At 43.1% G+C, this 23046-nt stretch overlaps 1 long non-coding RNA gene across 1 annotated transcript in view; it reads left to right on the top strand.

The window, feature by feature from the left end:
- The window catches only part of LOC123372292, a 35077-nt gene extending 21170 nt beyond the window's left edge, over positions 1–13907 (top strand). The window contains exon 3 of the long non-coding RNA XR_006580191.1: positions 12217–13907. This is a non-coding gene — a long non-coding RNA (uncharacterized LOC123372292). The remainder of the gene's footprint in view (positions 1–12216) is intronic.
- The last annotated feature ends 9139 nt before the right edge of the window (positions 13908–23046 follow it).

Here is a 23046-nt window from a genome sequence, read left to right as displayed (position 1 = left end):
TTTTTTGTCTAGTATCTCTGGAGGCTATTAACTATGGGAAGAGTGATGTGTTAAAGGTGCTGCAATCTTTACATATTATTAATGCCTTGCTAGACCTGACAATATACTTATATGTACTGGTGTAACAGAGAACTGACATTGTGAAAAGCACAGATATTCACATTGTATGCTATGTAGAGCATAGCTAATATGAAGGCAACACTTCTCAAAAGGTAACGTATATATACTATGCATTGCTGCTAATTAGAGCTGGTTGGAAAAACTTTGACAGAACCATTTTCCATCAGAAAAAGCAGTTCAGTTGACTGAAACACTTAGTGAAATCACATCAATTGCAACAAAATGTAGCTTAAAAGAAAAACTGGGGGAAAAGTCCTGACAATGTTGAAATGGCCTGACATTTTCTAAATGAAACATTTTAATTTTTCATTTTGAAGTTACTTTTTATTACAGTTTTTAAAAATTCCATGTTAGAATTGTTATTTGTATTACTGTAGTGCGTGGTGGTGACTTCATTGTGCTAGGTGCTGTACAAACAATGTAATATAAAACAGGTCAAAATAAAAATGAAATATTTCGATTCTGTCACAACAAAATGTTTTGATCAATCCAAAGTTTTCCTGAATTTTCCTTTGTGGAGTATCAGAGGGGTAGCCGTGTTAGTCTGGTTCCGTAAAAGCAGCAAAGAATCCTGTGGCACCTTATAGACTAACAGACGTTTTGCAGCATGAGCTTTCGTGGGTGAATACCCACTTCTTCGGATGCAAGTAGTGGAAATTTCCAGGGGCAGGTATATATAAGCAAGCAAGAAGCAAGCTAGAGATAACAAGGTTAGATCAGTCAGGGAGGATGAGGCCCTGTTCTAGCAGATGAGGTATGAAAACCAAGGGAGGAGAAATGCCAATTACAGAACCAGTTTCTCCTCCCTTGGTTTTCACACCTCATCTGTGTTCGTAAAAGCTCATGCTTCAGGGTTCCAGTTGGCCACCTGCAGGGGTCATGAAGGGATTTTTTTTCTCCCTAGTATAATTTTTGTTTTAATCTCATCAGAGATGGCCACAACTGGAAATGGGATGTAGGATAGGTAGGGCCAGGATTCTGAGGGGGGACTGAGCATTCTCCCTTTCAGGTGCTTAGATAATTGGCTCTTGCTCACATACTCAGAGTATAACTGATGACCATATGTCAGATCATGAAGGAATTTTCCCCCAGATTAGATTGGCAGTGACCTGGGGGAGTTTTTCACCTACCTCTGCAGCATATGGGCATGGATCACTTGGCAGGATTAGCTGAGTGTATCTCACGTAATCATTTCCCTGCTATTGTGGGACTCTTGGGCACTGGTGCACCTCAGTCCCTCCTATTCTCTGCCTGTGGCATATAATAGTCTAGCCTCCTGTGGGCTGCAATACGTCGATCTAATTTTGGTTCTTGAGTGGTGTTGGTGGCCTGTAGAATACAGCGGGTCACACTAGGTCGTTTGGTAGTCCCTTCTGGCCTTAAATTCTATGACTCTGTAAACCAGGGGTCGGCAACCTTTCAGAAGTAGTGTGCCTAGTCTTCATGTATTCACTCTGATTTAAGGTTTCGCTTGCCAGTAATACATTTTAACGTTTTTAGAAAGTCTCTTTCTATGTCTATAATATATAACTAAACTATTGTTGTATGTAAAGTAAATAAGGTTTTTAAAATGCTTAAGAAGCTTCATTTAAAATTAAATTAAAATGCAGAGCCCCCAGAGCGGTGGCCAGGACCTGGGCAGTGTGAGTGCCACTGAAAATCAGCTTGCGTGCCGCCTTCGGCACACGTGCCATAGGTTGCCTACCCCTGCTGTTTTTTGCTTTTGTGTATTTCTCCTTCCTTTAGCTTTTGATGCCCCAGAGCATATCTTTTCCCTCAGGCTAAACAAAAGAATGTTGGGAACATGAACCCCAGAGTAGTGGTTCTTGTGCTTATCTGGGTATTCTCCTCTTGTAACTTCCTGAGTCAGGAACGACATCAGACTGAATTTTACTACCCTGTCTCATTATTTTTTTCAAGAATTCCATTACTTCTCGAGCAAAACTGGAGACAGTGGAATTACCCAGGACTTACATTGGTGGGACAGCATAATTTGGCCCACTTATTTCAAATATACCTATTCACTTATTTTTTTCTCCATACATCTATGCCCCTATCTTCAGTACGTATATAATATTCTCTCTCAGAAAGGCTCAGTAGCAACCTTAGGCCCTAATCCTACAAGTGACTCCACACAGGCAGCCCCATATTCCCAGACAGAGCTCCATTAAAGACAATGGGGCTCCACATGGGCACAGGGATGGCCTGTATGGCGTCAGTAGCATATTTACTTGTCAGTGTGGTCCAGAAGACAGGGCATTGGACTGAGACTCTGAAGACCTGAGTTTTAGTCCTAGCTCTGCCACTTTCTTTGTGACCTTAGGTAAGTGTCTTCACGTCTCTGCTTCTATTTCCTCATTCCTCTGCACCCCCTATTTAGATTGTAAACTCTTCAAGACAGGGACTAACTGCCTTCTACTATACATCTGTACAGTGCCTACCACAATGGGTCACTGATCTTGGATGTAGCCTCTATGCACAACCATCAAAATTAATCATAATAAATAGGAGAAAAGCCTTATACAGAAAATGTTTGGGAACTTTACTCACATGTCATTTTCAATTACCTCTATTTAAACCAATTATATAATAAACACATGTAAAGTACTTCAATACTCATTCCAGTGGAAGAGTTTTCAAAAACAAATGTTTTTTCTTACCTGCCATCTGAACTACCAAAATAGCAGCTACATTGATATGCATTTAGATTTGGTTTAAGATCTTATGGAGTTCAGGACTGAATTTAAAGAGAAGAGAATTTAATTTTGCAAGGATTAGTACATCAAAGCTCTTGAAGAAGGCAATAAATATGCCTGTCACCATAGCACTGCAGATATTTGTTACTTTTCATGCTGTAATAGTTGGTAAATGAAAAGAATAAACTGTTTGGTTTAATGACAGTAACAATGACTGTAAACAAAGAAAATATTCTATTTGAATACATTACACAGAGAGAAACAACTATATAGGCAAGAGAGAAAAAGAAACTCCTAACTATGGAAGTAGCAGGGTGATAGAACCACACAACAAAATCCACTAAGGATGAAGGAAGGACAAAGGCCAGACAAGTCCCTTTTATAATGGTGCCATTTCACTATCTTGTAGAGTTAATATCTAACTTGATACTGGTAGCTTTTGTATGAAAGCAGAAGACTCCCCCCCCCCCCCCCGCACCTATTCAGTAGTAAAAGAACAAGTCTGCATATAATATTTAAATGTGATTATATCAAGATTAAAACTGATGGTAATAATGCTTGTTGCAAGATGGACTAGTTTGTGTTTTGCTTCAGTATTATGAAACTAATATTGTGAAATGAACAAGTGAAAGAAACCTAATTCACAAAAAAGGGTTCATGTTACTGACTGAGGAAAGAAAATTGTCCAGACATTTAAAAAAACCAAACATGCTGGGATCTTTTAACTTATATCTGTAGTTATTACTAACTGCATACTGATTTAAAATCTAAATACTGTACAAAACTGCCAGCTGTGAAACTTGGAAACTAGCCGCTGATGAAGAGTGGGAAAATTAATTACAATATAAATACAATAGTTCACATGTACTGCATACACTTATTGTTTGTAGATGTACATTTTGCAGACAAGGAACAAACATACAGGGTATTACTCATTTGCTTCCAATTACTTGAAATTCACTTACTTGTAGTCTAAATAATCCAGCTGTATAATACAATGATAATCAACATTCTGAGCTTCTTGGAGACCTAAGGTCACATTCAGAGGTGAATTGTAAGGTGATAGAAATTAGATTCCCTTAGACTAACTTATATCCACTGAAATGTGAATGAATGCAAACAAATGTAAATTAGCATAACATACCAAGGCAAGCTAAACTGACTTAAACAAGGATTAAACTGGTTTAAGTGAATCTACATTAAGGGTAATGAGCTGGTTTAACTAGGTCAATTTTAAATCTGTTGAGGTGCACAAGAGGATTATGTGTGATCTTACACAAACACCTGTCAGCACTATGCCTGGCCTTAGTGCCTCACTTTCATGAGCACTAAATTCACACACAAAATAATTTTAAGAGACATTTATATGAGACTGAAGACTGTCTAAATATGTAAAGTATCAAGGGGACCAATGCCATATCTTTCATTCATGTGATCATCCAGGGACAGTTTGTCTGAATGGAATAGAAGAACCAGGTCCAAGATTTGTTTATTATGCCTCTCCTACCAAATTCTTTCAATTAACAATGAAGATTATTGAAACTAAGTGAGAAATCAAAACATTTACTTCTCCCTCTCAATATAGTATATACTACAGAGTGACAGATTAAAAATGAGAATTGCAAGACTGATCTAATGGAATATTTGAATTTAAATATTACTAATACAGATGTTCCCTTAACGAAGTTGTTATAATATAAAAATGGGCATTTTTCCCCAAACGATCAGTAATTTAGATAACTAATCTTCCTTTGTACTATTATCCTGTTCCTATGATCCATACGAAGTGGGGCATTTCTGAGTGCTCATTGACTGCAAAGTCAGGTCCTGGTTAGCAAGAATAATCTGTTGCAGAGCAAAGTTTATTGAACATTTTTTTGTTCAAAGTTGCTGTATTTTGTTTCCAGGCTCTTCAGGGAGTACAGGGAGAAATGCCATCTAACCTTCGTCTTGCTTTAGCTAGCAGAAGGAAAAAAAGAGATTGATTTAACAACTTTCTATTTAACTTTTTTTGCATTTAACTTATAAATAACAACCATATTTTCCTTTCTTTTGTTGCTTCATAATTAATCATTTTAATAAAACTTGTTATTTAGACAAAAGCCATAGGTGTGATTGGCCACAACTGAGGTGGCTAGCCTATGCTGCCGTGTTCTCACTATTGCTGGTACCTGTGCAATCTAGATTAAAACTAGCACAGATATGCCTATGGGCATTGCAATTACACCTTCACATGCAATATAACTGTGCCCTGTGAGACTCAGGACTGATCATGGGGATCTCCCTCTAGAGGTCAGGATCCTTCCAGGTCAGGATGGAGACATATTGGCAGGACAGTATACAGAAATCTGTACAATAGCTATTTAACCTGTGAGTCATTTAACTTACCGGTTGTGTGAATAAACATAATATTTCCTTCTCCAGCGCCAGCAATCTGGCATCTTTAACAAAGCCTAAAATCACTTTATGAAGAAAAGTGGTAGATCTTGATAGATATAATCATTATATGGATTTGTGTGTGTAGCACACAGAACATTTTTTATGGAGTGTTTATTTTTTAATCCTTCCCATCTGTACCAATCACTTGAGAGCAGAAGAACATAATCTTCATTTCTACAAAGAAAAGCAATCTAAGGGAAGGTGTTTTTTTTAAAGTCTTACATAAATTATGAATTACACTACCTGAGCATAAGATCACATGGTTGTGATAATTTTATTCTGCAATACATTATAGGCAGTGCAGCAGCGATGTCCAATATTAAGGTCACCTTTGCGTAACACTTTCCATTATACACCATTTTCACTTGTTTATAACAAGCGAAAAAGTTTGGGTTGGAAAGTGACAGAATTTAGAAGCCAATCTATTTTCATTATAACCTTTGGGTAAAATTCTATCCTTGAATGAATGTGCAGAACTCCCTCTGCAGTCAATGGGAGTTGTGTGTGCATATCAGAAGGCGGAGTTGAGTACTTAAGGTTAATTTTCCTTTAAAAAGTAATATGTAAAAAGCTAACCATCACTGAGGGCAGAAAACCTGTAGCCAATAGGAATAGAATAGCTCCCATGGACTAGGGTGACCAGATGTTCCATTTTTGAAGGGACAGTCCCGTATTTAAGCCCTCCTGCAGGTGTCCTGACTTTTCCTTAAAAATGGACAAATTGTCCCGTATTTTCTGTCTTTTTTCCCCCCACCCCCAGAGTACTGCTGCTGGCCAGATCCCTGCTCACCAGCCACCCTCCCATCAGCAGTGAGTGGGGGGTGGTCTAGTGGCTGATGATGGGGGTGGGTGTGCAAGGCTGGCGGCAGGGCGAAGATGCAGCTTGCGCTGGTGCGTGCGGGCAGGCGCCAAGAGGCGACAAGTCACATGTCACCTCTTCTGCACACCCATCAGCCATTTACATGCTCCCCCTCTTGCTATCATCCCCCTTCCTTCCCCCGACCTGCTGCTCCTCCATATCCCCACTGCTGGGGCGCATCCTGCTCCCAGCACTGTTCAGACAACCAGCCCCTGGTCAGACTGCTCAGCTCACCAACAGCAGGCTCCTTTCTCTTCAGCCCGGGGCGCTGCCCAGGAGGAACTGAGCCCCGCATGTGCCAAAGCCCCGCAGAGTGCTAGCATGGGAAGTCTCTCTGCCCCTCATCTAAGCTCTGGGGTGGCAGGGCGGGGGAAGTTATTTCCAGCCTGTTCATGCCCTGAACCTGCAGGCTCCACAGCAGCCCCTTGGGCAGGGGCTTAGCACCCTCTTCACTTGCCGCCTCCCACACTGCCGTGGCTCCTGACCGCAGGGGGCATGGGGCTGCTCCGTCCCCATGGCACCGTCCTCTGCTGAGCCACCTCTCTGGCCGGATTTGCTGACCCCCCTGCAGTCAAGTTCCCAGGGCCCTGGTGCACAATGCATGCTTAGGGCTTAACCCCTTCCTGCCTGTGCTGTAGCCGGGGGAGGGGGGGAGGGGAGAGAGTGGGGGCGATGACAGGAGGCGGCTGGGTTATGTTGGTGCCAGTGGCCAGCAGCAGCCTGGAGATGTTAACTGCCTTTCCACACTGTGTGGGCAGGAAGGGACAAGCTGCTTCCACCCATAGACGGGTGGGGGGAAAAGTTGAGCTCAACAAAGACACAGACCAGATCATCCCCTGCGGCTGGAAGCAGCTCCTGTCCCTTCCCTCCCACACAGTGCCTACAGGCTGCTGCTGGCCACATTCTGGTGTGAACCATGCCAGAAATCTGGGGAGGGGAGGGGATGTGACTCTGCATGCCCCCCACCCATGTATTGCCTCAGGTGCCAGGTACCGGGAAAGGTGGGACAGTCCCGGGAGCCCAGCCAGGCATGGAGGGTGGATAGCACAGGGCAGGTAGGGTGGGGTTGGTCAGTCACCCCCCCCCTACACCCCCGTGTGAGAAAGTTATAGGCAAGTGGGGGAGGGGGGAAGAGTAGGGGTGTGTATGTCACCCCTCCCTGTGTGAACCCTAAAGCCTTAAAGATAAGAAGGTAAATAAAAAGAATCCAATGATGCAGAATTTTTTTTTAACGGGCTCAGTCAGCTTGATGTTAGTTTGAACATTTGTACTGCCTAGTTCTGATTGGTTGCCATTGAACTCGCTTGAATACATGTAATTTTACCAGGTGTCCCATATCCAGCATAGAGAAATATGGTCACCCTAGGGAGGGAGGAGGGGAAGCAATTTCCGGCCTGTTCATGCCTGAACCTGCAGGCTCCATAGCAGCCCCCAGGGCAGGGGCTTAGCACCCTCTTCACCCCCAGCTCCCCCGCCCCCCAAGTCCTGTCCCCTAGGCGCCATCCCCTGCTGAGCCACCTCTCTGGCTGGGTTAGCTGAAGCCCCTGCAATCAGGTTCCCTGAGCCCTGGTGCACAATGCATCCTTAGGACTTAACCCCTTCCTGCCTGTGCTGTAGCCAGGGGACAGGAGGCAGCTGGGTTATGTTGGTAGCCAGCAGCAGCCTAGAGATGTTAGCTGCCTTTTGACACTGCAGGCACAAAGGAACAAGCTGCTTCCAGCCACAGGAAGGAGCAGGCGGGAGGGAGAGAAGAGATGAGCTCTGCAAAGATGTGGGCCAGGTCATCTTCACAGTTTAGGATGTGAGGGAGATTTCCAAACCTGAGCCATTCTTTTTAGGCGAAAAATCTGAGGAACTGTCCCAGATTGAGGTGTCATTAGAGGAGATTTTGGAACAAATTGGTAAACTAAACAGTAATAAGTCACCAGGACCAGATGGTATTCACCCAAGAGTTCTGAAGGAACTCAAATGTGAAATTGCAGAACTACTAACTGTAGTCTGTAACCTATCGTTTAAATCAGCTTCTGTTCCAAATGAGTGAAGGATAGCTAGTGTGACACCAATTTTATAAAAGGGCTCCAGAGGTGATTCTGGCAATTACAGACCAGTAAATTTGACTTCAGTACCAGGCAAACTGGTTGAAACTATAGTGAAGAACAAAATTGTCAGACACATAGATGAACATAAATTTGTTGGGGAAGAGTCAACATGGTTTTTGTAAAGGGAAATCATGCCTCACCAATCCGCTAGAATTCTTTGAGGGGATCAACAAGCTTGTGAATAAGGGGATCCAGTGGATATAGTGTACTTAGATTTTCAGAAAGCCCTTGACAAGGTCCCTCACCAAAGCCTCTTAAGCAAAATAAGCTGTCATGGGATAAGAGGGAAGGTCCTCTCATGGATTGGTAACTGGTTAAAAGATAGGAGACAAAAGGGTAGGAATAAATGGTCATTTTTCAGAATGGAGAGATGTAAATAGTGGTATTCCCCAGGGGTCTGTACTGGGACCAGTCCTATTCAACATATTCATAAATGATCTGAAAAAAGGGGTAAATAGTGAGATGGCAAAATTTGCAGATGATACAAAACTACTCAAGATAGTAAAGTCCGAGGCACACTACGAGAACTACAAAAGAGCTCTCAAAACTGGGTGACTGGGTAAGAAAATGGCAGATGAAATTCAGTGTTGATAAATGTAAAGTAATGCACATTGGAAAACATAATCCCAACTATATCTATAAAATGATGGGATCAGAATTAGCTGTTACAACTCAGGAAAGAGATCTTGGGCCTGGTCTACACTAGTCTGTTATTTCGGAATTAGCCGAGTTAATTCGAAAAAAAAAAAAGATTCCGTCCACATGACCAAACCATTTTTTTCCAATTTAAAGGGCTCAATTGTGAAGGCTGCTTTCATTTTGGTGTCTTTGCGCTTCAGGGCAGGGGACAGCAAGTCACAAAGTTCCATGAAAGTGGCCCTACGCATACGAAAGTTTTGCAGCCACTGGGAATCATCCCAGACCTGCAACACTATGCGGTCCCACCAGTCTGTGCTTGTTTCCACCACCATGATCTCCCAATCATCACATGCCATGCTTCTAGGAATGTCTGTGTCCATGTCCTCATCAGTATAGTAATCGCACTGTTGTCACTTCTCCGCCTGGTTTTGCAGGTACTGCATATACTGCTGGATAATGCGCAAGATATTTACAATGGTCAAAACTGCAGCGGAGATCTAAGCAGGCTCCAAGACTGCCACGCTATGGCGCCTGCATGGGTAATCCTGGAAAAAGGGCGCGAAACGTAGGAGGCCCGTTCGGTTCAAGATGGCCGATAAAAGGCAGTAAATGGTTGTCTTCTGTAGCTTTCATGGAGTCGGGAAGCTCGCTAGAGTTGCAAGAGCGGGAGAGCAGAGTTGCGGTGGAAGCGTGAGCAGAGTTTGCAGCAGAAGCTGTGAGGCTCAGGTCACAATGGCTGAAAAACAGCAGGGAATTGTTGCTGTCTGTAGCTTCCACGAGAGCCCAGGACCGACAACATGGAAAAAGCGGCGGAAGCTGTGCGGCTCAGTTCATGATGGCCGAAAAATGGCGGGGAATTGTTGCCTTCTGTAGCTTGCATGCGAGCCCAGGACAGACAACATGGAAAAATTAGCTAGCAATGCAAGAGCGGGAGAGCAGAGTTTGCGGCGGAAGCTGTGCTGCTCGGTTCACGGGAGCTGAAAAGAGATGGGAAATGGTTAGATAAAAGAGTAGATAGAAAAATGAGAGGACATGTGAGGTGGATTCATAGTACCAGGAGACAGGCGGTGCACCATACTGCACCATCTACTGGCAGTATGACGTCTCCCGTAGCTTTCATGGAGGGAGGAGCGAGTCACGGCCCACACCCAGAAACACCCGCAAGAATGTTTTTGCCCCATCATGCACTGGGAGCTTAACCCAGAATTCCAATGGGCAGCGGGGACTGCGGGAACTGTGGGATAGCTTCCCACAGTGCACCACTCCGATATTCGGTGCTAGCTTCAGTACTGTGGATGCACTCGGCCGAATTCACGTGCTTTAGTGGGGACACACAACACCGAATGTATAAAATCGCTTCCGAAAATTCAAATAGAATAAGTTCGAATTAATTTCGTACCGTAGACCTACCCTTAGAGTCATTATGGATAGTTCTTTGAAAACATCTATTCAATGTGCAGCGGCAGTCAAAAAAGTGAACAGAGTGGGATAGATAATAAGACAGAAAACATCATATTGCCTCTATAGAAATACATGGTACATCCACGGGGGGAGGGATAGCTCAGTGGTTTGAGCATTGGCCTGCTAAACCCAGGGTTATGAGTTCAATCCTTGAGGGGGCCACTTAGGGATCTGGGGCAAAAATTGGTCCTGCTAGTGAAGGCAGGGGGCTGGACTCAATGACCTTTCAAGGTCCCTTCCAGTTCTAGGAGATTGGTATATCTCCACTTATTACCTTATTACCACATCTTGAATACAGCATGCAGATGTGGTTGCCTCATCTCAAAAAAGATATATTGGAATTGGAAAAGGTTCAGAAAAGGGCAACAAAAATGATTAGGGGTATGGAATGGTTTCCATATGAGGAGAGATTAATAAAACTGGAACTTTTCAGCTTGGAAAAGAGACAACTAAGGGGGGATATGATTGAAGTCTATAAAATCATGACTGGTTTGGAGAAAGTAAATAAGGAAGTGTTATTTAGTCCTTCTCATAACACAAGAACTAGGAGTCACCAAATGAAATTAATAGGCAGCAGGTTTCAAACAAACAAAAGGAAGTATTTATTGACACAACCCACAGTCAACCTGTGGAACTCTTTGCCAGAGGATGTTGTGAAAGCCAAGACTATAAGGGATCAAAAAAGAACTAGATAAATTCATGGAGGATAGGTCCATCTATGGCTATTAGCCAGGATGACCAGGGACATTGTCCCTACTCTCCGTTTGCCAGAAGCTGGGAATGAGTGACAGGGAATGGATTGCTTGATGATTACGTGTTCTGTTCATTCCCTCTGGGGCACCTGGCATTGGCCACTGTCAGAAGACAGAATACTGGGCTAGATGGACCTTTGGTCTGACCCAGAGTGGCCATTCCTATGTTCTTATCCCTCCCCCCGGGTGGCTGGACGCAGTTCCCATACCTTCCCTCCCACACAGTGCCGAAAGGTTGCAGCTGGCCACATACTGGTGTGAACCCTGGCAGAAATCTGGGGAGAGAAGAGGCATGTAACCTTGCATGCGCCCCTCCCCCCCTGCCCACCCCTGCTGCCGCCCACGCGTTGCCTCAGGAAGACACGGCACGAGGTACCAGGAGAGGCGAGCCCATCCCGGGCGCCCAGCCACGCATGGAGGGCGGAGTGCACCAGACAGGGAGGGTCAGGTCAGTTGGTTGATTAACCCCCCTCTGTGAGAGAGGTGTATGGGAGTGTGAGTGTGTCACCTCTGCCCGTGTGTGTGTGGGGGGGGGGGGAGGTAGGGCTGGGTATGTCACCCCTCGCTGTGTGAACCCTAAAGCTTTAAAGAGAAGAAGGTAAATAAAAAGAATCCAACTACGCAGTATTTGTTTTTAATGGGGGCTCAGTCAACTTGATGTTAATCTGAATGTTTGTACTGCATAGTTGGACTCACTTGAGTACGAGTAATTTTACCAGGTGTCCCATATTCAGCATAGGGAGATATGGTCACCCTGCCGTGGACTCTAGCTTAGTTGATATGTATGTGTTTTTAGAACTCATTAACCCTTTAATAGGTAAAATAGAACATTATGCAAAGCATATACCCGACACTAGTTTTCAGTTAAATGTGTATAATGAACATTTATTTAGTACCCAGAAAAATGATTATGGTCAGATTAAAAGCTAGTTTTGAAAAGGTCTATTCTAAAGTTGCACAGGAAAATAAAATTGCATTTTCTGCTTCTATCTAATATTCTGGGGGGAGGAGGGAGATGCAGCCACTGATAAAATAGATTAAAATGTGCATATTTATTTATGTTGCAGCAGTGCTCTAGGCTACAGTCAAGATCAGGGCCCACTGTAGTAGGCAATGAACACAGTTACTGCTACATTGTTGATTGTTTACAGATTGCAAAGAAGATGGGACACAGTCCTATGGTCTGCATCAAGCTGTAGGATCATGTGACTGTGCTGTTGCCTGTATTATATCTTACCCAATCAGATCTTCAGACAATAACTTGCTGCAGGGCCTGCAGCTGGACTAAGCCGTTAAGAATCCAGCCAGTACATTTGGGAAGAAAAAAGAAACACAAGAAGAGAGAACGGAGATAAAGGAGACTAGAAGGAGATAAAAATACCAAGAGAGGAAATCAAAGAGAGATAAGAGGTTGGAAGAAAGCAGGTAGACCAAAGGCCCAGTTCTGATCTCTGATAAGAAAGTGCAGATTATTGCTGCATGTCTTATCTGCTGTGGTCACAAGCAAAGTACTTGACAAGATTCATGGTGGTGTATGCCTGCATTTTGGAGATCAGAATCAAACACTAATAAAAGAAAGGAGGAATGTGATTGAGAAAGCTGCCAAGCTTATCTTGTTAAAATTGTTTGTGTACATTACCTTCCTTTGCTTTATTTACCAGTCAAATACAGTTAAAAATTGTCAAACTGATTTTTCCTTCCAGAATTTAACACTAAGATCATCATGATAAGATTATTATTTTACAGCTGAGGTATAAGCCCACAAAAAGAGTTTAAAAGTGGAAATACCGGCAGAAACTTTCACTATAAAGCAGCTAGAGTCATAAAAAGTTTTAACACAATGAACAATCCCTAATGATTAATTTTAAATGGTTTACTATATAGGGAAATAACACAATCTGCTGAAGATGCCAAAACACAGGAGTTAATATACTGTATGTGGTTTCCACAAATTTTCACTTAAATTGAAGGAATGGCCCATATAACTCTTAGATACAGAATCTGTGCAGCATCATTTATTGCTAGCAGTTCAAACACGTTGGTTCCCCTGCTACGATCAACTGTTCAGGAGCTGCATGCCGATTTTTGCTTCCTCAGAATAATGCAGGGAAAACCACTTTATAATAACCTGTAGACACTGATCGATTTATGTGTCATAATAGCAATTTTACATTGATGGGACAACTAGAACTTTCAGTCTTCTTTAAGGACACCTAAGCTTCCAGCCACAAAGAAAATGGAGACCCTATTGTATTTCCATTCTCTGAGGACTTCTGTTTATTAGAATATATGAAACCGATTTCAGACCCATCTTTAACTGTCAGTACTTAAATCAGTGGCCTCAACAGCAAACGGAATAAAATAATAATTCTCTGTGACCAGTAATAGAAGCTACATACTTTTTAAATGTCACCATATGCGCCGTTTTATACACTTCAAAAAGCAACATTCCCTCACTTAATGCATACGCATGAATAACAGAGACATTTGTTTATCTTTTAAAATGTCACTTTCAATTCCTCTCCCATTAAAAAACACCCTGGAGGTTTCAAATCAGTTTGAAAGAAAATCATGTGCATGTTTAAGTTAACAATACTTTGTCAGACTAGGGCAAAGAACTGGAGATTTCTGTAGGAAACATCATGAATTGGCAGCGAGATGAATCAAATGGCCTGATAGCTCTTTTTCCATCTCTAACGTTTATGATTCTAGAAAGCCCTCGAGTGTAACTCTCTGAATTTTAAAAGCATTATTGACCGCATGATTGCTAGTGCGCTCAACTCCAGCTAGACAGGGGTCAGCAACCTTTCAGAAGTGGTGTGCCGAGTCTTCATTTATTCACTCTGATTTAAGGTTTCGTGTGCCAGTAATACATTTTAATGTTTTTAGAAAGTCTCTTTCTATAAGTCTATAATATATAACTAAACTATTGTTGTATGTAAAATAAATAAGGTTTTTAAAATGTTTAAGAAGCTTCATTTAAAATTAAATTAAAATGCAGAGCCCTCTGGACCAGTGGCCAAGACCTGGGCAGTGTGAGTGCCACTGAAAATCAGCTCACGTGCCGCCTTTGGCACATGTGCCATAGATTGCCTACCCCTGAGCTAGAATATATGGGTTGAACCAAAAAGTAAACCATCTTGCCATGCTGGAATGTTTGGGTTTTGCCATGAGTCCCAGGTATAGCACACTGCAGTAGCACTTCCTGAAGGCATGTTACCCCCATGGCCACAACTTGGTCTGCATCTAAAAGGAAGGGGCATAGGCTAAAATTTTCAAATGGATGCTTACATTTAGGCATCTAAAGCCATATTAGGCACTTAAGTAAATGGCTTGATTTTCAGAAGTGAATTCATTTGACCTTTGCAGTGCTTATGGTAAGTATTCCTTAAACTGCATATTTTGGCGGAAAAAACCCTCATCCCTTGATTAACTATATTACAAAGGGCTGAACAGATTAACAATAAGCAAAACATTTACAGATTGATGAACTACACAGGATTATGCATAAAATGAATTTCAGCAACAACCTTAGATTATATTTAAACCTATAATTCCACTTTGAGGCAAGTACCTTAAAATATTAATAAGAGCTAGTCGTCTCAGTTTCAGTCCTCATTCAGGCATTCACAATAAGATCATCATTCATGTTTGACTGTCCCAGAAACACAGTGTGCAAGGCTGTGCTATTTATAAGCTTCTCCTTTTGGCCATGTACATTTAAAACAGTTAAAGCTGCAGGCAGAAGTAGCCAATTCATTCCTAATAAAGTTCCAATCTATATATTTACTAGCACAAACAAAAATAAACTCAAGCTTTCAATGCATTAGTTGAAGTACAGTTTGCTTCAATTGGCTGGAAATGAACCTAAAAAAAGGAGGGCAAAAAAACAACAAATGTAAGATCTTATTTTCTAAACTGAAAATCCATATAGTCATTAAGGAATAAGGAGCCAGTCCTGTTCTCAGTGAAGCTAATGGCAATATTACCTTTATGTTCATTAACTATGTTCCAGCAGATTTACGTAGAAATCTTTCAGGCTTATTATTATTTGTATTAAAGTGCTTAGAAGTTCCATCTGAGATCAGGGAACCATTGTGCTAGGTGCGGTACACAGTAAGAGAGAGTCCCTTCTATAAAGAGTTCACAGTCTAACAAGACAGAGAAAGGATGGGGAAGGTGTACTGGAGGGAGGGAGGTGCAGAGGCACACAGAAGTACCTTGCACAAGATCACAGAGCAAGTCTGTGTCCAAGCATGTAGTAGAAGCCATTCTCTCTGAACCCTAGTTCAGTGCCTCATCACTAGACCAGACAAGCTTTAGTAATTCATATTATATTTTTATGCTCCTATCAACCATTTGTTATTTACCATGCAAGATAGTGTCCTGGAGTTATATTTCTGCCTCTATGGAACAATGCCTTTGGTTGTGAACCTATGGAATCATCTGACTTGAATGAGTATCGGGACATTAATCTTTTGTAACAGGTTATTGAGAAAACAAATAGGCAAAAACACTGTGTCCACAGTGAGAAAAATGGATGGAATGAAACAAAGAGTCACGGTGACCACAAATATCACTCAAAGACATGACATTAGCAGATCTTGAAAACTAATGTTAAAATCCCTGGAATATGTAAAAAAGATCCAGTCAGAGTTTTGTTGTTGCTTTATTATAACTGTTTGTGAGTAGATGCCTTTCCCAATCTACTAAAACACAGTCTACACAGAGTGTGGTTTGGTTTTATTAACAGGGAAATTAACAAGATAAATTTGGTTCAAGCCTTCTCCCCAGGCTTGACTTGCTAGGATCCCTACCTCAGGACTGCTCAGCTACTGTAGTCTCAGCCTTTCCAGATTACTGTGCCCCTTTCAGGAGTCTGATTTGTCTTGTGTACCCCCAAGGTCCCCTCACTTAAAACCAACTTGCTTACAAAATCAGACACAAAAATGTCACAGCACACTATTACTGACAAATTGCTGACACTCTCATTTTTACCATATAATTATAAAATAAATCAATTGGAATATAAATATTGTACTTACATTTCAGTGTATAGCATATAGAGCAGTATAAACAAGTCATTGTCCTTATGAAATTTTAGTTTGTACTGACTTTTAGGGAGGTAAGCGTTTAAAAAGTTAACCATTTAAAACGATTAAAATTATATCATTTAAATGGTTAACTGATTAAAAGGAGAGGGAGTGGGGCCTCTGGGGCTGCTCTAGCCATCCATCCCAGGGAGCTGAGGGCTAACCGTTAGGGTCAATTAACCAGTAAGACTAATGCTTACCAGTTAACGGTTTAGTATTTTACATCCTTACTGACCTTGCTAGTTCTTTTTCTGTAGCCTGTTGTAAAACTAGGCAGATATCTAGATGAGTTGATGTATCTGCTGGAAGACCTCTGCGTACCCCTGGATAAGAAACACTGCCTTAAGACTTAGGTCTTTTCACTCTTTAGCCCAACTCCTGTACATATGTATGGGGTAATGAAGCATCTGTGCCAATGAATTAGTAGGTCCCGCTTAACATTTCTCATCAGAATGAAAACCACCTGCTAACTGGGTGGGTTCACAAGAAGACATTGCCACTTTGTTACACAGCTACGTCTAAACTTGTTACTGGGGGAGGGAGGGTGGTTCCCAGCTCAAGTAGACAGTCCCACTAGCTCCCATGGAGCTAGCACTCTAAAAATAGTAGTGCAATCGCAGTAGCACAGGCAGCAGGAAGTGGTGGCATGAGCTAACCACCCCGAGTACCCAAACCTGCCCAGACCCTGTAGGTATGTGCTCAGGCAGCTAGGCCATGACCCACTTGCTCCTGCCCATGCTATTGTGGCTACACTACTGATTTTAGTGCACTAGCTTGATGAGAGCTAGTGTGAGTATGTCTACTCGAGTTGGGAATCACACCCCAAGCTCCAAGTCTAGATATAGCCTAAGAATACAGCTACACTGCAGGCAGGGGTGTGATCTGCAACCCATGAAGGTGTACCCATGCTAGCTGTAATCTATCTAGCTCACTAAAAATAGTGAGGGCTGGAACATGGGTTCCACAAGCCTGGCTGATTCCCCTCTGGGCGCATACTCACTTATGCAGCTTGCACTGAAGCCTGAATCATTTTAAACTATTTTTAATGAGATAGCTATCTTAAAGCTAGCATGGAGCTGAAAGTCACACCCCAGCTTCATTGTAGATATACCCTAAATCTAGCCAGTTCCCCACTGCCATATAGCCCTTCATCACACATTATCACCCTACTCAACTTACTCCTCTAACCCAACAGGGAAAGTCATTACACAGTCCAGTGACTAGAAATTGAAGCTAGACAAATTCAGACTGGAAATAAGGTGTAAGTTTTTAAACAGTGAGACTAATTAACCATTGGAGCAATTTACCAAGGCTTGTGGGGGCTTTTCCATCACTGATTTTTGAATCAAGATTGGATGTTTTTTCCAAAAGACGGGCTGGGAATTATTTTGGGGAAGTTCTGTGTTGTACAGGAGGTCAGACTAGATCAGGGGTGGGCAAACAACAGCCCACGGGCCACATCCAGCCCATCAGACTATTTAATCCGGCCCTCCCCCCTCTGTGGAGCGGGGTAGGGGGTTTGCCCTGCTCCGGCACTCCAGCCAGGGAGCTTGGTCGGGGGCTTGCCCCACTCTGCGGGCTCCCAGGAAGCAGCTGGCATGACCCCCCCCTCTAGCTTGATCCACCTTGGGCTCCTAAAAAGTACACGGAGGTGTTGCCAGGTGGTTCTGCGCGCTGCCCCGTCTGCAGGTGCCGCCCTGCCCGCAGCTTCCATTGGCCATGGTTCCCATTGGCCTCAGAGCCGGAATGGGGACATGCTTCCGGGAGCTGCTTGCCATAAGTACCACCTGGAGCCTGCACCCCTGAGCCCCGCCTTGTGCCCCAATCCCCTGCCACAGCCCTGATCCCCCTCCCACCCTCCGAACCCCTCTCCCAGTGCAGAGTCCCCTGTTGTATCCCAAGCCCCTCATCCCCAGCCCCACCCCCGAGCCCACACCCCCAGCCAGAGCCCTCACTCCCCTGTGCCCCAACAGCCTGCCCCATCCCTGATCCCCGTCCTGCCCTCCGAACCCCTCGGTCCCAGCCTGGAGCACCCTCCTCCACTCCAACCCCCTCAGTCCCAGCCCCACCCCAGAGCCCGCACACACACACCCCTGCACCCCAACCCGGAGCCCCCTCCTGCACCTTGATCTCCTAATTTCTGGCCCCACCCCAGAGCCTGCACCCCCTCCCTCACCCCTACCCCCAATTTCATGAGCATTCATGGCCCGCCATACAATTTCCATACCCTGATGTGGCCCTCAGGCCAAAAAGTTTGCCCACCCCTGGACTAGATGCTCACAATGGTCCCTTGTTGACTTTGAATCTACTATTTAAAACTCAACATCACCTGCAAACAAAATGTGTCACACCAAAATGCATCTGTAGACATATGTTGGTGGAAAAATCTGCAAAATGATTTGTGAACATTTCCTATAGCCCTTTAGGGAAATATTCTATGTCATTTTAGAAAGCTTTCTTTTCACGGACATTTTGTTTCCATTCCAAAACCAAGTATTTCAAAATATACAGGGGAGTTATTAAACTACAAATCTTTTTATTTTGTAACATTTCTCTAAAACATGGCCTTCTAATTTGTGATGCAATTTTATTTTCCCTTCACATTTCTTCATGGATGTCAATGTTTTAAATACATTAAGATTCCACTACAAAAAGGAAAAAAGATCATTTTATGATTCATTTTCTTTTAAACCTATTGTGTAAAACCCAATCCAATGGCCAGATAGACTTCAGTGGCATTACTCAGCTTCTGCATAATGGCAGCAGACATTGGGGCCTCAGAAATTATTCAAATCTTACTTTGTTACACCAGTTTGCTTAACGTCAGTGAAACATGAACATCCTTTTAGTGCAACAAAATTTTAAATAGTATCAGAAGGGTAGCCGTGTTAGTCTGGATCTGTAAAAGCAGCAAAGAGTCCTGTGGCACCTTATAGACTATAGATGCATCCGACGAAGTGGGTATTCACCCACGAAAGCTCATGCTCCAATACATCTGTTAGTCTCAGGGGTGGATCTAGGAATTTCGCCGCCCCAAGCAGGGCGGCATGCCACGGGGGGCACTCTGGCGGTTGCCAGTCCCGCGGCTCCGGTGGACCTCCTGCAGACGTGCCTGCGGAGGGTCCGCTGGTCCCGTGGCTCCGGTGGACCTCCTGGAGGCATGCCTGCGGATGCTCCACCGAAGCCGCGGGACCAGCGGACCCTCCGCAGGCACGTCTGCGGGAGGTCCACCGGAGCCGCGGAACCAGCAGACCCTCCGCAGGCATGCCTGCGGGAGGTCCACCAGAGCCGCCTGCCGCCCTCCCGCGGCACGCCGCCCCAAGCGCACACTTGGCGCACTGGGGTCTGGAGCCGGCCCTGGTTAGTCTATAAGGTGCCTCAGGACTCTGCTGCTTTTACAAAATTTTAAATAGAATATTTTAAACAAAATCCCCTCCCATTCAAACTACTTACACATTATTATAAAAAATAATGCTGGAAATACAAGGAAGCAAAGAAAAAGAGAAAAGTACACAAGTCATATAAATGACAAGGTTTGGTTCTACAGTACTTCAGTACCTCAAGCTTAACAAAATGATTCAGAAACCAAGATAATTTCTTAAGCTAAAAGATAGAGACTTGTGTCTAAATTCATGCTAGTGATACAAGGAATAACCATAAGAGTTCAGTTGTAAGTAGTAGGCGCCTTTCAAAGCAATGAACAGCAGGCTGTACATAGGACTCTTGACTGAATATTTCTCAAGTAAGAGAAACTCCAATCTAGATGCAGCTGGATATTGTTGACACTTGAATAAGAAATAAGTGTCCCATTGTAAAGTTCCCCAAAAGACTGATGTCAAATGAAGTTACCAGTAATGCTCTGGAAGGATGTTACTCTAAATACAAGGAAACCAGAGGCAAACCAATCTAAATTTGCTGTCCTAGATAAGTCAGAGGATGGTTATTCAAAGGTGATGCCCTTATATGTCAGAGTGGATTCTTAATTTCCAAGCATATTCCAAGTACAGTCCTATGTAGTTCATGAATAGATAAATAAACATGAGGGGGATGAGGGGAATGGCAGTGCTCAATTTGTAATGAAAGAGGTGCCGGGACTCAAGAAATTTTTTTACCTTCATAACTGACGTGGCAAACCCAGAGGTGCTGGGGCTATAAACTGCTAAGCCTAGAGGGACTGAGCAAGCCCTGGCACAAATTAAGCACTGGATACAAGCAACGAGAATGACATTTTCTCTTTGACTCTTAAAATAAAATCTATTCATAAATCCTCTAGCAAATGTATTCAAGCAAGGACGTTCCCCTGTAGTTGTAAAGTACCTCTGTGCTGTGTGTGAACATATCAGATCAGTCTATTATCTTAGCAAGTCTCAGATTAAGCCTGGTCTGGTACTGTCGGAAGTGTTGGTGATGATCTTGTTTTCCTCTGAGTCAGCACTGAACTAATATTCCAGCATGGTGCTGCGGCACAGTGTTCTTGGAGAGGCCATCTTTTGGACGAGGCTTATAATTGAGGTGCCAACCATATGAGATCACTAAGAGCTGCTGGCACTTCTCCAACTCTCAAATAGAGCTGTTAGCAGCAATGTCCTAACCAAAGTCCCACTGGATAATAACATTCCTATTTTAATTGTCCCCCAGTTTTCATGATGTTCCTCCATTTCTGCTCTAAACAATTGTATAATGTTGCTGTTAGATGTAGTTTGTAGAACACTTTGATTAAAGAGGCTATATATAATAGTTTTCATTACTACTTGTGTTGAGAAGCAGACAACATAGCCTCACAGAGTTATAGAGTTTAAGGCCAGAAGGCCTATCAGACCATCTAGTATGACATCCAGTATACCACAAGCCACCAACACCACCCATTACCCACACACTAAATTCAACAACTGAACTTAGACCAAAGTATTATAGCCTACAGACCACATCTGGAGGAGATACTACGTTTTTAAAGGAAATTGCAATTATAGTAATAATCTATATGGATTAAAAGGTTTGAAAGCCTCTAGGATAAGTAATACCTTACCAGAATCCATCTGAATCCTAATTCTTGTGTAATGTGCATCTTCCCACCTGACTGACAAAAAAACCTTACATGTGTAAAATTAATTTTAAAGCTGAATGTCTCAAACATACTCCAAAAAGGAAAATGGCAGATCAGGATAGCAACCACACAGAAGCATACATCTTGCAAAAAAAGATAACCCTCGTATAGTCAGAGATGGATCTAACAGACACAGCTAAAATATAATGGAAACCTAACCTACATCAACAATGCAACTTGTCACAAACCCATTAGTTTCTACAGATTTTAGTTTAACCTCAACTAAATAAATAATTTTAAGGCCTGATCTTGCAGCCCTTGCTCATGACATTAGTTTTAACGTTTGCAACAGACCTCAGGACTACTTGCATTGAGAGTAGAAGTTAACGGGACTAACTCCCAGTAGTAAGGGTTGTATGATCAGACTCAACAAACGACAACTCCAAGTTCCATGCAAGTATAACTGAGTCAGTTAAAAAATATGAGGAAATCATGATTTATCTCAGCTTCATGAAGATATAAGGAGATCCAGTGCCAAATCCTGCTTGCTTTACCTTGGTCATGCAATTAATTACATTGAATCAATGGAACTACTCTCAGCAGGGGCGGCTCTAGGTATTTTGCCGCCCCAAGCACAGCAGGCAGGCTGCCTTTGGCAAAAAAGATAACTCTCATATAGTCAGAGATGGATCTAACAGACACAGCTAAAATATAATGGAAACCTAATCTACATCAACAATGCAACTTGTCACAAACCCGTTAGTTTCTACAGATTTTAGTTTAACCTCAACTAAATAAATAATTTTAAGGCCTGATCTTGCAGCCCTTGCTCATGACATTAGTTTTAATGTTTGCAACAGACCTCAGGACTACTTGCATTGAGAGTAGAAGTTAACGGGACTAACTCCCAGTAGTAAGGGTTGTATGATCAGACTCAACAAACGGAACAAACGCCTTTGGCGGCTTGCCTGCGGGAGGTCCCCGGTCCCGCGGATTCGGCAGCACACCTGCGGGAGGTCCGCCGAAGCCGCGGGACCAGCGGACCCTCCGCAGGCAAGCTGCCAAAGGCAGCCCGCCTGCTGCCCTCACGGCAACCAGCAGAGCGCCCCCCATGGCTTGCTGCCCCAGGCACGTGCTTGGCATGCTGGTGCCTGGAGCCGCCCCTGACTCTCAGGAGTAAGTTGAGCAAGGATTTGGTTTCTGAACTTAAACAATACCCTTCATGCAAGTTGAGGATTCTCTGCATTTCACAGGATTGGGCCCTTGGGATTTAAATTTCTGAAGGAATTTCTGTAACTATTCTTAGCCTTTTGTATCTAACCATAGATTTTTACTTCAATATTCTGTCTGTCTGAGGTACTTGTACAGCTTTATTCTCAGAATCCCTCTGTGAGCTAAGTAAAATTATCATAATTCTCTGACCAGCAGTCTTGTACATTTCCAGTTCCTCTGTGGGTAGTGCCAGCTTTAGGATTGCCACCTTTACATACATGAATATGTTCCCCTGGTTCCAGGAGAGATGCATGGCATTTTGAGGCTATGCAGTAATTATGTACAAGCTGGAGGAAGCCCCTCGCCCTGATGCTTTCCATTGGAATTCTGACTGCATTAACTCTGACTGTGATTGGGGACTATTTTTGGAAGCATTATTTTAAGAAACCTGGGAATCCATATCATTTTTAGTCAAATACAGTAATTACTTTTATTAATGAAATAAGAAATGGTTCTGTTGTGTTTTAACTGGTTTGTATAGGAAAAGCTAAATAGCAGAGCTATTCAAAAAACTGGCCAGGTGACAACAACCCTAGCTAGCTGAGTTAGATTTCAATGGGCTAACAAGCAGT

Source organism: Mauremys mutica, chromosome 6 (assembly GCF_020497125.1).
Source record: "Mauremys mutica isolate MM-2020 ecotype Southern chromosome 6, ASM2049712v1, whole genome shotgun sequence".
In the NCBI taxonomy this organism is placed as follows: domain Eukaryota; kingdom Metazoa; phylum Chordata; order Testudines; family Geoemydidae; genus Mauremys; species Mauremys mutica.
This window is presented reverse-complemented; position numbering and strand designations above follow the sequence as displayed.